A 14,654-nucleotide genomic window follows, 5' to 3' on the forward strand; every position below is an offset into this window, starting at 1 on the left:
TTTGTTGTGTGCAAAGTTTTATGGTTATCCCTTAGAACCTGCATAATGGTTTGTTATTCAGAACTTCTCAATGGTTTGTTAATTTCAGAGCCAAGTGTTTTAAGATCTCCTTGCAGGATTGTGATGATTTGCATTTCCCATTATTTCTATTCTCTGTGTTTCAAAGCCACGCTGCTAATTGCATGGTCATTAACATGATAAAGATTCACTCTTCTTGATCTTTACATTTTCTTGGTGGATTCTTACTTTTATTGAAAGCCAAAACAATGTTTTTGCTTGTTTATTTTTTGTCTTGAATTCTATCTTGAATGAATTTTATTTTGCCAAATTTGCTTTGTAATTGTTACTACTTTCTTGGTCTCTATTTCCGTTTTTTATGTTTTAAACTTTCTCTATTACTTATTTTAAGTGTGCCTATTTTAAATGATATTGTTAAAAGATAAACTGAAGCATATTAAGTATTTTAAGAATTTACTTGAGCAAGAATCGAGCCCAGTTGGGCAGCATCAGACAGAAAGTGTGCAGCAGTGCTCTGCCGACAGGAGCTGGGGAAAGACTCACAGAGAAAAGGTGGACGCGAAGTAAGGACATTATTGATTGGCTGTAGCTTAAAGCGAAGTTGGCTGTTGGTGATTGGTTGTCCTTGGTGTTTTGATTTCACAACCTTGAGGCATTTACAGGCTTAGATTTCGGTTTGCTTATGTAGGTCACCATGGCGTTAAAGCCACCTCAGTCTACTGATTTCTTTGTTTTATTAATTTAACAATATATAGCTGGATTCTAACTATGAGTCTCTTGTTTTGTAATTGTAGAAGCAACGTATAAAGCTGCTAGAGAATGAATGTTCATAAAGTCTAAAGAATTTCTACAAATCAATACAAAAAAAAGACTAACCTCCCAATATAAAATGTATAAGGAGTATGAGTAAAGAATTCATAGAAAAAGAAAAACAAGTGACCAATAGACATGTGAAATGAAACTCAACCTTATTATTATTCAGGAAATGTAAATTAAAGTAACAATAGAAATAATCTTTTGGGAGAAAGAATAGCAAAATTTAGAATGCAAAAAATAAGAAGACTGATCATTCACTGGTAGCAAGAATGTGGAATTCTCAAGTGCGCTGAGTATGAATATAGATAGATTGTACGCGTTATAATCTCTTTTGCCAGAGAGGAATGTCTATCTCTCTCAGCATTTTTCAAACAATCTTGAAGAACTTCACTTGACACAAGACTGGCCAATGCCTACCCCAAACCAGTTAGTGTTGTTGAGGCTGGTGGCCGGGCAGGGAGCAGATGGCTGTGATTGGCTCAGTTTGGGTAGGTGTCCCCTCTGCACTTGCTGGTTGTGGCTAGGAAGTAAGGTCAGGTAAGACTCTGACTCCAAGAGCCGCTGGATGCTCGGCTTATGGGGGAGGAGACCAAGGGATTAGATCTCAGAAGAATAGAGAAGGGGTTGCCATGAAGGCAGTGAAACAGATACTGGCCAAACTTTACCATATATAAAATGGGGGCAATAAGAGAAAACAGCAGATTCGTGAATGCATGAATTAATTTCACTCTTCACTTTCCTCAAATAAACATACCCACTTGGAAAGCTTTCTTGATTTCAAAGGAAATGAAGCCAGGTAAGTGAGCCAATGTATGTGCTATGTGTTGCAATCCCTAGATCACTGGGTAAACACAAAAACCCCAGGTATTAATCACTTCTAGAATCATGAGGGAGAATGGAAGCACATGCAGCGACTTCAGAAGGGAATTGATCAGGTCTACAGAATAGAATCCTAAATTCTTAAAAAGAGAAGCTCCTGTCAAAAGGTTGCCTTGCAAGGTGAGGCATTTCAGCGGTGCTACAGGGAAGGGGAATTTCATATTGTTCATTCATCAGGCTTCCCCCTCAAACCTGCATGGTGTATTTCGCAATTTGGCTGAAATGGCCATGCTTCCTTAATAAGCACTCCTGCAAAGCAAACCTTTACTCATGTGGAAGAAAAGGCAAAGGGGAATCACAGAACCATGTAATTTAAAGCTAGAAGAAAGGGAAGAAAGAGAGGAGTTCTTTTTTTAGTCAGCAGCGTGAATTATGGAAGATATTTAAATACATGTAATTTTATAAATCTTAAGTACATGTTGTGAACTAAGATACAAGTAGACCTCAGTAAGAAAAGTGAGGCAAGGAAGAATGACAGTTTTACACAAAATAAGGTGCCGTAGTGTAATGAGAGATGCCAGCAGCTGCAGCAATTTTAACTAGTCATATATGCCTTCTTGGGAAATACATGCTTCTGGCATTTGAATATATTGCATTAACCATTACCTGGTTTCTGGTTTCTCACTTGTTACTATGTAGACTCTTCGAAGGGAGGTGTGTCTCATTTATTTTGTAACTGCCCTGCCCAGAGGTCCGATTACTTTCCAAATTGTAATTGAAACTCAACCAAAATTTGCTGAAAGACTGAATGAATTATTGGAAAGAGAGGATATATACAGACTGGTCAAAATCCATCATGCCTCTGTCCCCAAATATTTCATACTCTTGGTGGATAAAGTAATCAAATTAGGTATGCAAAGCAACTGAAGTTTCTGCATTTAGCACAAACTTGGAGTTGGTAGGGTCCAACTTGGAACTTTCTGTGTTGACTCATCAGCACAGGACTGCATGGGGACAAAGTCATAAGTCCCCTGGGCCTTTCTCTCCAGCGTGGGAAACCAGAAGTCCTGAAGTGCCTGGAACAGTCCCAGTTTACGCTCTTGTCTCGGCATCATTATTCTTTGTGTCCCATTTCAGAAGTATCTCTTTTGGAAAATGAATGATATGGTCACCCTATCTCTAGCATCTTTTACAAAGTTATGTTTCTGAACCTACATGCCCTTTGAAATATTGGTGATCCTGTGACACTGGAATGGTCCTTTTTTCAACCAGGATGAACCCTGTGCAGTTCTGCAGAACCGTCTTGGAGCTGCAGGAGAGGCGAATTTTATAGCTTTGGGAGATCACATCTTGGGTTGCCTCAACATGCAAGGACATTTTTGACTGGAGCGAGACTCTTAGAGCCCAAAATACCTTGCAGTAGTTCTGAGCCACAGTCTGTTCACTGCTTGTCATTTGACCCACTAGAAAAGGAGGACGTATCTCTCAGGCTTTGAACATGAAATTCTCCCACACTCCGGCAAAACCCACGGCCAAGAGAGCTGACAAAGGAGTGACAAAGGCAGTGATGACAGTCTGGAGCTTCCTATGATTTCAACTCCAAGGATCAGGTGTGTGGTCAAGGTAGGTTAGAGGCTTGTAATGATGGCTACTTTATGCCTGACCATTTGTACCTACTTCTCCTCCCCACTCCCACCCATTCAGCCAGCCCGTCTCTAACTTTCCTATTAACCTGAGTCATAAATGGAGTTATGGAGTCAGATCTCTGTTCAGTATATATTAATATACTAAAACTAAGAATACATAGATTTTTCAAAAGGTGTCTGCATTCAGGGAACTCATGTCCTAGAAAATGAGACAAACATGGGTAGATCATTAAATTGCAGTGTGATAAGGACCACAGTGGCAGTCTGTGAAAAGGGTCATGGAAACAATGAGGCAAGACTGATTGATTAATAGTTACATTTTTTTTTTTGAGATATTCTGTCAAGTAATCAAATACAAATGGCTTGTAGGCAGTTAGGAATATGGACCTGGGACTCAAGAACGAGGCTGGAGCTAGAGCTGAAGAATTCTGTCATTGTCAAAAAGGCTGGATTTGACATCTAAGAATGGCACACAGGACAGAGTTCAAAAACCCAGCCTCTGGGGTTAGACTACATGAAGTCAAGTCCTGCTCTGGTAGGATACTAAAAAGAGCCTTTTGCTTCTCTTTTTGAATTGTCTTATTTATGGTTTATGTTAAATCATTTTTGTTGGAAGTATACAGTCTTCATATCATATGGAAACAAATATATATAAAACTTCCCAGAAATTTTTCTTTCATTGGGCAAATTATTTGATTTCTGTTAAGGGTGAAAATGGATTTACTCCATTATATACCATTAATGCTTCCTTAATGAGAATCTGTATCTCTTCCTTCCTCCCTCCCTCCCTCCTTCCTTCCTTCCTTCCTTCCTTCCTTCCTTCCTTCCTTCCTTCCTTCCTTCCTTCCTGTCTTTCTCTCTCTCTCTTTCTCTCTTTCCTTCTTTCATCTATCTATCTGGAATAATTGAGAGTGATACTTTCCTAAATGGAGATCATGGAGAGAAAAATTCCAGTGGTGAGAAAAAGAAAGCTGTCCTATAAATGAACACATCCTAGAATTAGCTCCAAAATTTCTGTTATTCTATAAATATGCCCTCTTATCTCAAGGTGTGTGAGATAAGGCAATTTAGGTTTTATCCTGGGAGTGACTCAGGGAAGCTAGTCCTGATTGGAGGTGTCTGGCCAAAGAATGCTTCTCTTCCTTACCCCTTTTTACCCTCAGGGCACAGAATAAGAATGATACTAAGTCTTATGCCCAGCATCTCTCAAACAAAGACCCAAATTATTTGATAGTTCTCAGTCCTGTAATCACTAGTAACCTCTCACTTCACTGCCAGGGATCATGAAATTCTCTGGCAGCAGAAGATTAGAGACATTTCTTGATCAAAATGACACAGGAAGACAGTGTGTGTGTTCCTAGTGTGCAGCTAGGAACAGGATGAAGGACTCTCTCCGAGGTCCTTCTTAAATCATATTTTTGTTTTGTGTGTGAATGATTGAAGATATAGGAATGATTTGCTTTAAATAGCCTTGAAGAAGAAAGCAATTGGGAGGGAGTATCACATTTATATGTCCTGAATAGATCTTACATGTAGAAAATAAAATTTAAAATTTTCAGATGCGTATGCATTATAAGGAGGCAAAGGCATGAAAATGATCATAATAATAACAATGAGAATGTTAATAACCGCCCGCAGTTCTACAGCAGTTACTGTGTGCCCGGTATTAACCACTCACGTCATTCTCACAATTACGACCTAATAAGGTAGTAATATTACTACCCCCATGTTAAATGTGATAAATCAGTGCAACATATTCAAGAATGTTCTTGAAGCAAACCTGGGATTCTAATTTTATTTAAAAAATTCTGTCAGAGTCAAGTTTATCTTACAGGTGCATGAGAATGATAATAGCAATTATCAGTAAAATGTGATACCGAGTATATTTTTTTTAAAAGACAACTTTTTAGGTAAATTCATTTAATATATGCAAATCTTGAAATCTTTTTCATCTCTTGACATAGAGTTGTATTGGGCTTAAGAATAGAACAAGGAAACCCATTCTAATTTAGCTGGATTCCTTTTCTGGATGACTTAGACTTGGGTTCAGCCAAACAAGCTCTTCCTACACCATCGTGGGACTTAACCTGGGCAGGAGAGAGGATGAGCCTCAAGTAGTCTCTTCAGTGGTAAATCACCCCAGATACTCAAATCTTGCTGTGTTTCAAATAATATTTATCAAGGGATTGAAGAAAATACCCACTTTTGGAAGTCCTCAGAGAGCTGGAAACTTGGTAGTATATTTAAAATGGAGTCCTGGGGACTTTTAAGAATGCTTTCACTTCTTTTTACGGTTTTGGAAGGGGAAAGGAAAGCCATGTAGTACATTTTCCTCCCCCTTTCAGAGACGGTAAACAATTCTGTGCTCCTAACTTAGTCATTTTTCTGCACAGTGTTGCTGACTGGGTCAAGCGTTCGGATGACTTGAGCCACAGGTGGGATGGGTGAGGCCAACGTGCTGGGTGCTCTGTGCGAAAACGTGGCCGTCAGAGTGACGGTGCTCCTGCTCTGGGGGTGACCGACGAGAGGTCAGTGTGTGTAGGAGAAAAGGATGCCAGGGTTGAAGCCAGAAGCCCAGGGTTGGAGCACCAGCCCTAAAGTATAGTGTGTGTGGCTGTGAACAAATTGTCTGAGGTCTTAGGGCCTCAGACTTTTCATCATGAAATGGAAAGAATATCTAGTTTACTGTTAACCACAGGATGAACGGAGACAATGCAGGTGTTTTAAAACTATTGAATAAGTTAGTGTTTTACTGATGGCCACCAGAAACTTTAGTTATTTGTTCTGCAAATACCTAGTAACTGACTACAGTACGTAGGGCAAAATTCTAGGCACTAATGATACAATGAGTGGACGTTAGACTTTCCAGGGAGAAAGACAGACAGTGAGTAGGTAATGATGTCTGTCTATCTCTACCTATCATCTGGATAAAGATACAGACTTACAGATATTCTTTTGCTAAGTAAAAAATTTCCTCAAAACTTAGCAGCTTAAACTAACAAATATTTATAATCTAACACAACGTCTGAGGGTCAGGACTCCAGGAATGCCTTCGCCGGTAATCTGAACAGTCGAGTTGTCAGCTCACAGGCCGCCATCTGAAGGCTTGATGGGCCTGAGGATCAACTTCCAAGCTCAAGTGTGTGGCTGCTGGCCGCAGGCTCTGATGCTTCAGCACGTGGGACTCTCCGTAGGACTGCTCACAACACAGTCCCTGGTTTCTTCCAGAGCAAGTTACCCAAGAAGGAAGAGAGAGAAAAAGAGAGCAAGATAGGAGCTCTTTACAATCTCAGGAGTGACACATCATCGCTCCTATATTCTGCTGGCCCGCAGACGAGCCCCGGTCTGCTGGGGGAAGGAAGTACGGAAGGATACGCCAAAGAGCGGGAGGTGGGACCCACTGGGCGCCACCCTGGAGGCTGGTACCACGGTATCCGAACACCTGCAGTAAGAAGAGCTGCCAGCGTAGTGAAAGCAGTGTGATGTGCTAGAGGAGGAGGCCTAATTCAGACAGCCTTTCTAAGAAAGTGACTCCTAAGCGGGGGTCTTAGCGCAGAGAAGGAGGCAGCCACAGGCAGGTCTAGGGACGAGCACTGGGTCCTGGGTAGAGGCACTTCAGGCAGCAGCAGGTGCGAAGGCGCCGAGGTGAAAGAGGTTGTTGTTTTTCGAGAGACTGTGAAGCGGATGGTGTGAATGAGGGGGAGAGAGGAAGGCTTGAGATGCCACTGCAGGGACGGGCAGGGACCAGATCACGTAGGCCGTGCAGCCGTGGTCCTAGTTCGCATTTTTTTCCAAGGAGGAGCAGGAAGTTATTCAAAGGCTAAGTAGGTAAGTGGGGCATAGACATCACCTGCATTTTAGAAAGCACTTTCTGGTCCTTTCTGGAGACTGGATAGAGGAAGAGCCAGAGTGGAAGTAGGGGGGCTAGTTGTCAAGTTATTTTCACAGTTCCTAGTTCAGGGAAGAGGGGAGGGTGCCAGGTACAGGTGGGTGACAGTGGAGGTGAAGAGAGATGGACAAATGAGAGCAGTGTTTTGGAAGAGGAGCTTTCAAGATGTGCTGATGGATTGAAATGATTATTTGTTTATATGGGTGTGTGTGTGTGTGTATGTGTGTGAGATGGGGGAGGGGTAAGGACAAGATCAAGAATGATTCCCCAGTTTCTGTTGGTGCCCTTTACTCAAATAGAGAATAGTGGGTTGGAGGGTTTGGTTGGAGGCGGGGGATTAGTGGGTGAATGTCCCCGAGAGTCAGGAGCACTTTTGTGGCCATGATATATTTGAAATAGCAATGAAAGGCAGTGGTACCTATGAGACTGAAGCTTTGAAGACAGATATATGAATTTGGGAATCATTAACATGGATATGTCTTGAAAGCCATGGAATGAATGAGATCCTCTGAAGAAGGTGTAGACTGAGAAGTAAGGAGTCCAGGGAATTCCAAGTTTATTCTGAGGATAAATAGATGACTCCAGTCATCAGCACTGTCACTCCAGTGAATGCCAAGAACATGTATTAAAGAAAGAAGGAAAGAATGAAAGACCAAAAGCTAAAGAAAAGGAAAGGAAGGAAAGGAAGGGAAGGAAAAGAAGAAAGGAAGGAAAGATCTGTTAGAGGAGAAGCCAGCTAGGATAGCAGGAGGAGAGTCTGTGGACCAAGCAGAAAACACGATGAGAGAAGCCAGAGGATAAAGGAGAGAACAGATAGTGGTCAACTGCATCAAAGGCTGCTGAGACACGGAAGCTTTCCTTGGATGTGTTTATGAGGAGATCATTGGTGGCTTTGACAAAGGGGGTTTTGGGAAATGGTTGGTGAAACCATAGTGGAGGAACGAGTAGATGGGAAATGGAGAAGAGACAGGATAGACAGATACCTCTTCCAGAGCTTTTGCTGCAAAGGGAAACAGAGAATATGGTGGTAGACGAAGGGAAATGTGAAAGTGAGGGAGGTGTGTGTGTGTGTGTGTGTGTGTGTGTGTGTGTGTGTGTGTTTCAGGATGCTTTTATATTAGAAATTAAAGAGAGAGAGACTTTTGATGCAGGAAAGAGCAAAAGCCAGAGCAAGCAAGAGAGAAAGAACAAGAGAGGAAGATGTCTAGATAACATGTGAGAGGCAAAATCAATGTAGGAAAAATTAAACTTTAAATTCTTTTGCCTCCTTCACGATCACCTCCCCTTATCCTCCCCAATCAAAGATTTTGAAGGTTGATTTTAGCCAGATTTATTTAAGATGTTGGTAGTACCGTCGTCTTCTTTCGGTTTGAAAGTAATTTTTTGCCTAGCAGGCTGAGTCACTCATTCTCAGTCTGACTCATGCCTGGATGGAGGATCTTGAAAAATGACCCAGCTGGGTGTGGAACGAGATCTTCCGCACAGCATAAAGGGCTTGTGATACTCCGAGTGGTAGAGTGATGGGACCATCTGAACAGAAAGCAAATATGATTTTCTTGGTCTAGTGCCAGCCCAATGCTTGTGGGAAAAAGGCAACAGCAGGGAGGGAGGGAGAACCCGTTGAATGTATCAGAGATCCTTGATATCCCTGGCATGTTGCCAGGGTCCTTGCTCCTCTCTATGATGTGTTACATCAATGCCAGTCAAGTTATGAGGAGAGGAATCCATTTGTGTAGTAGCTTGTTCAACAAACCAATTTTACTCTTCCTCTTTCCTCCCCTCCTCCTTTCATTCTTCACTTTGTTCTTTCTTGCTTTGATACATGTTCCTGGCACTCACTGGAGTGACACTGCTGACGGCTGAAGTCATCTATTTATCCCCAGAATAAGCACAGAATAGGGGAGAGATTACGCAAATTAACATGGATTGTGCATCCAAAAATAGTTTGGCCTTAATCAAGAAGGAGGGTGGTTGTCCTGAGCCCTGACCTGCCCTTGGACTGCCTGGACCTCCCCAGGTCAGCGGGAATGGCGCTAAGTTCTACGGAGGGCTGGGCGTGGTGCCGGGCAGGCATGTGCCGGGCACTTCATTTAGCCCTCCTTGAAGTCCTGAGAGGTAAGTAGTACTATGCTCATGTTACTGTTGAAAAGAACTGTCACCAAGATATGTTAAGTAACTTCACTGAGCCTGGATTACATTTATTTATATAATTTATATATATATACACGTTTAATGTACCTTATCTCTTTCCATGAAACGTGAAAGATGGTGTTAAGTGACAGTGGATTGAAAAAAAGCATTGAAAGGCAGGATGGTCATTGGTGATTCATCTGCTCAGGACGCAAACCCATTAGCCATCAGTGTGTCTGAGTCATGTGAATCCTCCTCTTCTCTGATCCATCCCACGTCTCCACTCCCACCACAACAGGCTAGTGTCAAAGAGAACGGCTTAACCTCAGGCAAAGCAGTGATTTAGGCGCAGTTTTTATTTCCCTGTGCCTCCGGCTTCTCATTTCTTCCTCTAGTGCCGTCCTCATGCCCTCCCCCATCTGTAGGTGCCTCCCAGGCCTTCCCCTCTTATTAAATCCTATTCCTGAGAAAGAAACAGATAAACTCATTCTCAGTGAGGTGCCAATTGCCCATCAGTCTTGGTATATAGCCTCTCCTTGGAGAATTTTTTTTTTTTTAAAGGGGAAGGAAAGACTTAAGCAAAAGGAATGAAAAGCTCTCCTGGCAGAACTTTCATAATCAGTGAGCAGTTGGACAACTGAGATTCATTTTCACCTGGAAAACTTCCTCGTGGCTCTGGTGAGCATCCCGCTGCTGGGTGACCGCTGTTGGGGTGGGAAAAGGCCAGCCTGGTGGTGGCAGGACACGCCCACTGAAGAGTTTTCTCTTCATCCTCCTTTGACTCACATCCTGAGATGTTCAGGTTTATAAGTATGTCCTTAGCTTCGGATGGAGGAGAGGAGTTTGGTTTACATATGTGTTGTTGACAACCCAGAAGAAGAAAACTTCAGGGTCCTCTAAACTGTAATTGAAGGAAACAGAATTTCTTTCTTTCTTTCTTTCTTTTTTTTTGAAGACAAGGTAAGGTGTGATAAGGTAAGGTACAATGACCTAAACATTTTCTAGTTTGGGGCACTTAAAAACAATTTCGGGGTCTGTACACCATTCTGTAAGAAGGGTTGTTTAAGGATAGTCAATGTTCTTTTTAAATTCACTAGTTTTGTTAGATTAAAAAAAATCACTAATACATGCTCATTGAAGGAAATAATCAAATACAGGATCTTATAAGGAAAAAGTGTCTACTTCCTCCTGCCCTCGAATCCCACTCTCCTGAAGTTATTAGATTGGTGTGTACCCTTTCACATGTTTTCCTGTGTTCTTGCAAACATATCTGTATTATATACATATGTTTATATGTATAATAAATCTGAAAATACACTTGTATGTAATTAATAATTTGTAGGTAATAAAATGTATATAAGCATATAGATACACACATATAACTGCACAGAGTAGGGTTTATTTTCTAATTTCTGTAAACAAAAATGCTATCATACTACGTAAGTTACCTATAACTTACATCTTTTCACTGACAGTAGGTCCCAGACATCCCTCCAGATCAATACAAACAGACCCAGTCCATTCTTTTTTTCAATACATTATTCCCGACCATGATAGTGTGATAATTTATTTGACCAATGTTCTATTGATGTACATTTAATTATTTCCATTCCCTCTTCCTCAACCCCAAAGGGTAGAGACGGCAAGTTCTAAATATTAAAAACATCCTCAAATTGGTCAGAAAAATAAAACCCAGTAGTAAAGGGGCACAATTTATAAACAGGCTCACAAAGTAGGAACTGAAAATGTCCAAATATACATGAAAAGAGGCGCAGCTCTCTAAAGTCATAGATCTGCAAACGGAAAGAATTCACTACATTTTTTACTCATTAGATTCACAAAAATGAAAAAGTCTGTCAACACTGATCAGTGGCAAAGATAAGGCAAATTGATACCCTGTATGTTGTTGACAGGAACGTGTATTGTGACCCAGAAATGTCTTTCAGAAGCAGGACTGCTTATCCCCGCAACGTTGGAATCCCATGTGTGGACTGCTAGCTGACAGAAGAAGAACAGCAGGATGTAAAAATATATATTTAAAGATGTTTACTGTTGGAACATCAGGTTCAGTCATTTTATTTCACTCTGATGCTACAAGAGAGGAGTCCACAAACTGATTTCAGAAACCTTAGAACAGTGCCAGGTTCATGGCAAGTACTCAATAAATGTTTACTGTTATTGTTATTGGAAAACTGGAGATAAAACAAAAAGTAAAAAAACAAAAGACAACAATAACAAAATACGGGAGAAAGAAACCAGAAGAGCTAACCAACCATGAAAAGACATCAGTTACTGTTTGTGGAATATCTGTGAGCATGAATTCCACACAGATGTCCCGCTCTCCAGAGAAATACAACCCCAGGAAGGTGGGGGAGTCACGTGTGTGCTCTGGCTACCAGGCAGCATGCTGCGGTTATGTAGTGAATGTTAAACAAAAAGAGAACTTCGCCAAAGGATGGCTCTAATTATTTCTCAAATTGTCTGTCACCGCACTTAACCCTGATTTTTGTCCATAGAAAGAAATGCAAGCTTTTAATCTTTTCCTTATTTTTCTTAAACTACTCACCCACTGCTGAAGTTGGGTGAATTTCAGAGCACTAGCATTCCAGCATCCTCCTTGGAGGCGCTGGACGAATCGCATGAATCCTACAGTTGAAATGCACAAGATGGGTGTCTGCTTCAGAGGGTTTACCAGCCCCATCTCAGATGTGGGGGATGCAGGGCAGGAAGGTGTGCAGAGGAGAGGGTTGCAAATTATTAGAGTGTAACATGATCAAATTATTAGAGTGTAACATGATCAAATACTGAACGAAAGAAATGAATTTCCTGAAGAGGAGATGACATTTGAGTCTTGAAGGATGAGTGGACTTATCTCGTGGGGGGGGGGTGTGGGCATTTCACAGGGGGGTAATGACATATGCAAGCCCAGGGAGGTGGGAAATGGCAGAGCACTGGTTTTGGAGTGGTTGGCGCAGTGCATGATGGGAACGGGGACCCGAAGGTTACTTGGCATCTAGCTCTCTGGCTGTAACCAGAGAAAGTAAATGTGGGCAGTAAGTGGTGGAAAGGATCAGAGTTACATTTTTGTGAAGCAAATGCTGGAGAATTTCTTGAAACTGGGTAGAGAGCTGGTGAGGGGGATGCCACCAAGGACACTACTGCAATTTTATTGGAGCGACGCCATGGTGTGAAGCCTGCAGCTGGACTCCTTGGGTTCAAAACCCAGCCCCATCCTTTATCAGCTGTGTGATCTTGGGAAGGTTACGTATTTGCTCTGTGCTTCAGTTTCCCAATCTATGCCTTGTGGATAAAAGAGGAAAAAAAAAACCCATCTCGTAGGATTGCTAGGGGAATTAAATGTTAGTATTTTCAAAGCGCTTAAAATAATGCTTGATGCATAGTATATGTATTACTGGCTAATTGTTAAAATAGTAAAAATAAATAAATCTTAGTGAGAGATACAGAAGGTCAAGACTAAGAAACTGTCAGTAGAAATAGGAAGGGCTGGCTGGAATTGAGAAATACTTATTTCTGAGGTACAACTTAGATGCTTTTGGGTCTAGTAATACCTTCCTAAGGGAAAAAAATTATTTGTGTTTGGTAAATAATTGATGCTCAAGAAAGAATTGGTTGAGTCTTGTTTGAGAATAAAATCCTTCATTGGCTCCCCATTGCCCTGGGATGAGAACTACTCTACCATAACTGGACTAGAAAACCTGGTGAGGTCCAGCCTCTGTCTTTCACGCCAGCCTCCTCTTGCTGCCTGGACCTCCTATGCTCTCGGTTCCATTCCTCCTTACCATGCACCCTCTTACCATAGAGCCTTTGCATATGCTGTTCCCTCTGTCTAGAATATTCCCCTCTCTCCTTCTTGGCAAGTTAATTCCTGATCACCTTTTGGAATTCAGTTCATGTGTCCCCACTCCAGAGAATCCTTCTCTGACTTCTACACCAAGGTGACCCCCTCCTCTACTTCTCCCTTATTGCATTTATTTAGGTACAATTTTCCCATTGATTTGTGAATCCTGAAGAACAGGAAAAATGGAATTGCTGTTTACTGAGATCGGAGAGCCAGAGGAGAAGTCAGTTTTGAACATGCATTGGGAATCTGGACTTTGTTTTTGGGCATCTTACATTTAAGATGCCAAGTAGAGGTATTCAATAAAAGTTGGATATATAAGTCTGGAGCTTGTGAGAGAGATCTGGAATGGAGATTAAAGTTGGAGAACTGTCTGCAAAGAGATGGTATTTAAAGCTGTGAGACTGGATGAGAACGATATCCAGTCTAATGCTGATAAATGTAGATTTAAAAACAGAGAGATTAGATCCAAGGAGTGACATTTAGAGGTTGGGATGGTAGGGGTGCCAGCAAAGGAGCCTGGTTGCCAGGGAGGTAGGAGGAAAAGCCGGTGATTGTGGTATCCTGGAAGTCTGAAACGAGGGTAGCATTCAAAGGGGAGGGAATGACCCATTAGTGCCAAATGCTATTGAAAGGTCGAGGAGGATGACATCTGAGAATTGACCATTGGAATTAGCAGCGTGAAGAGTAATGATTTCGTTGTTGTATGCATTTATGTGTTTAATAGAGGAAGAAAAAAATTTAAGCTGTAATGACTTTCTAAGAAGGCTGTCTCTCATTGGAGGGAAATCCCTTTGGGTCAGCTGAGTCTGGATTAACATGTGCAAGGGTTTCCTGGAGCCTTAGGTAGGAGAATCTGAGGTAAACTTGACCCTTTTTTCACTATGGAGTAAAAGGTTTTGTATTGGTCACCCCAAGATTGGCGTGACCTGGAAGGAAAGAGATGAAGAGAAGGGATAAAAGATGAAAGAGTGAGGTAGGTTACTGAGATAATCTGAGATTGGGGTTGTAAGAAGGACCATTGAAAGATGCCCAATGGTCAGGAGCCTTGAGGAACTGAATAATAATGTATAAATCAGGCTATGAATTGCTAAGATGAAACCATCTCACCTCTGGCTGAATTTTCCATCACACACCAATACCTTTGAAGTGTGTGTGTGTGTGTGTGTGTGTGTGTGTGTGTGTGTGTGTGTTTCTTTTGGGTAGAAACTGACTGAAGGGTTGAATTTCATGCTTGCGTTAATGTGAGGTGGACCACATGCAGGATGGATGAGATAAATGACTCATAAACTGAATCATGCAGCAGGGTCAGGAGTTCAGAGCTGCAGATGACCGCAGGAGTGCGATTCTCGCCATGGAAGTTCGCAGGAAAATTTGCAGAGAGGGACTGGGATTTCTCCAGGAATGAGAGGCTTAAGGCGGTCTTACTGACATGACAATATCCAGGGACATGTGTGTTTCAACTTATAGGGGACCA

The sequence above is a fragment of the Camelus dromedarius genome, chromosome 20 (assembly GCF_036321535.1).
Source record: "Camelus dromedarius isolate mCamDro1 chromosome 20, mCamDro1.pat, whole genome shotgun sequence".
NCBI classification, from domain to species: domain Eukaryota; kingdom Metazoa; phylum Chordata; class Mammalia; order Artiodactyla; family Camelidae; genus Camelus; species Camelus dromedarius.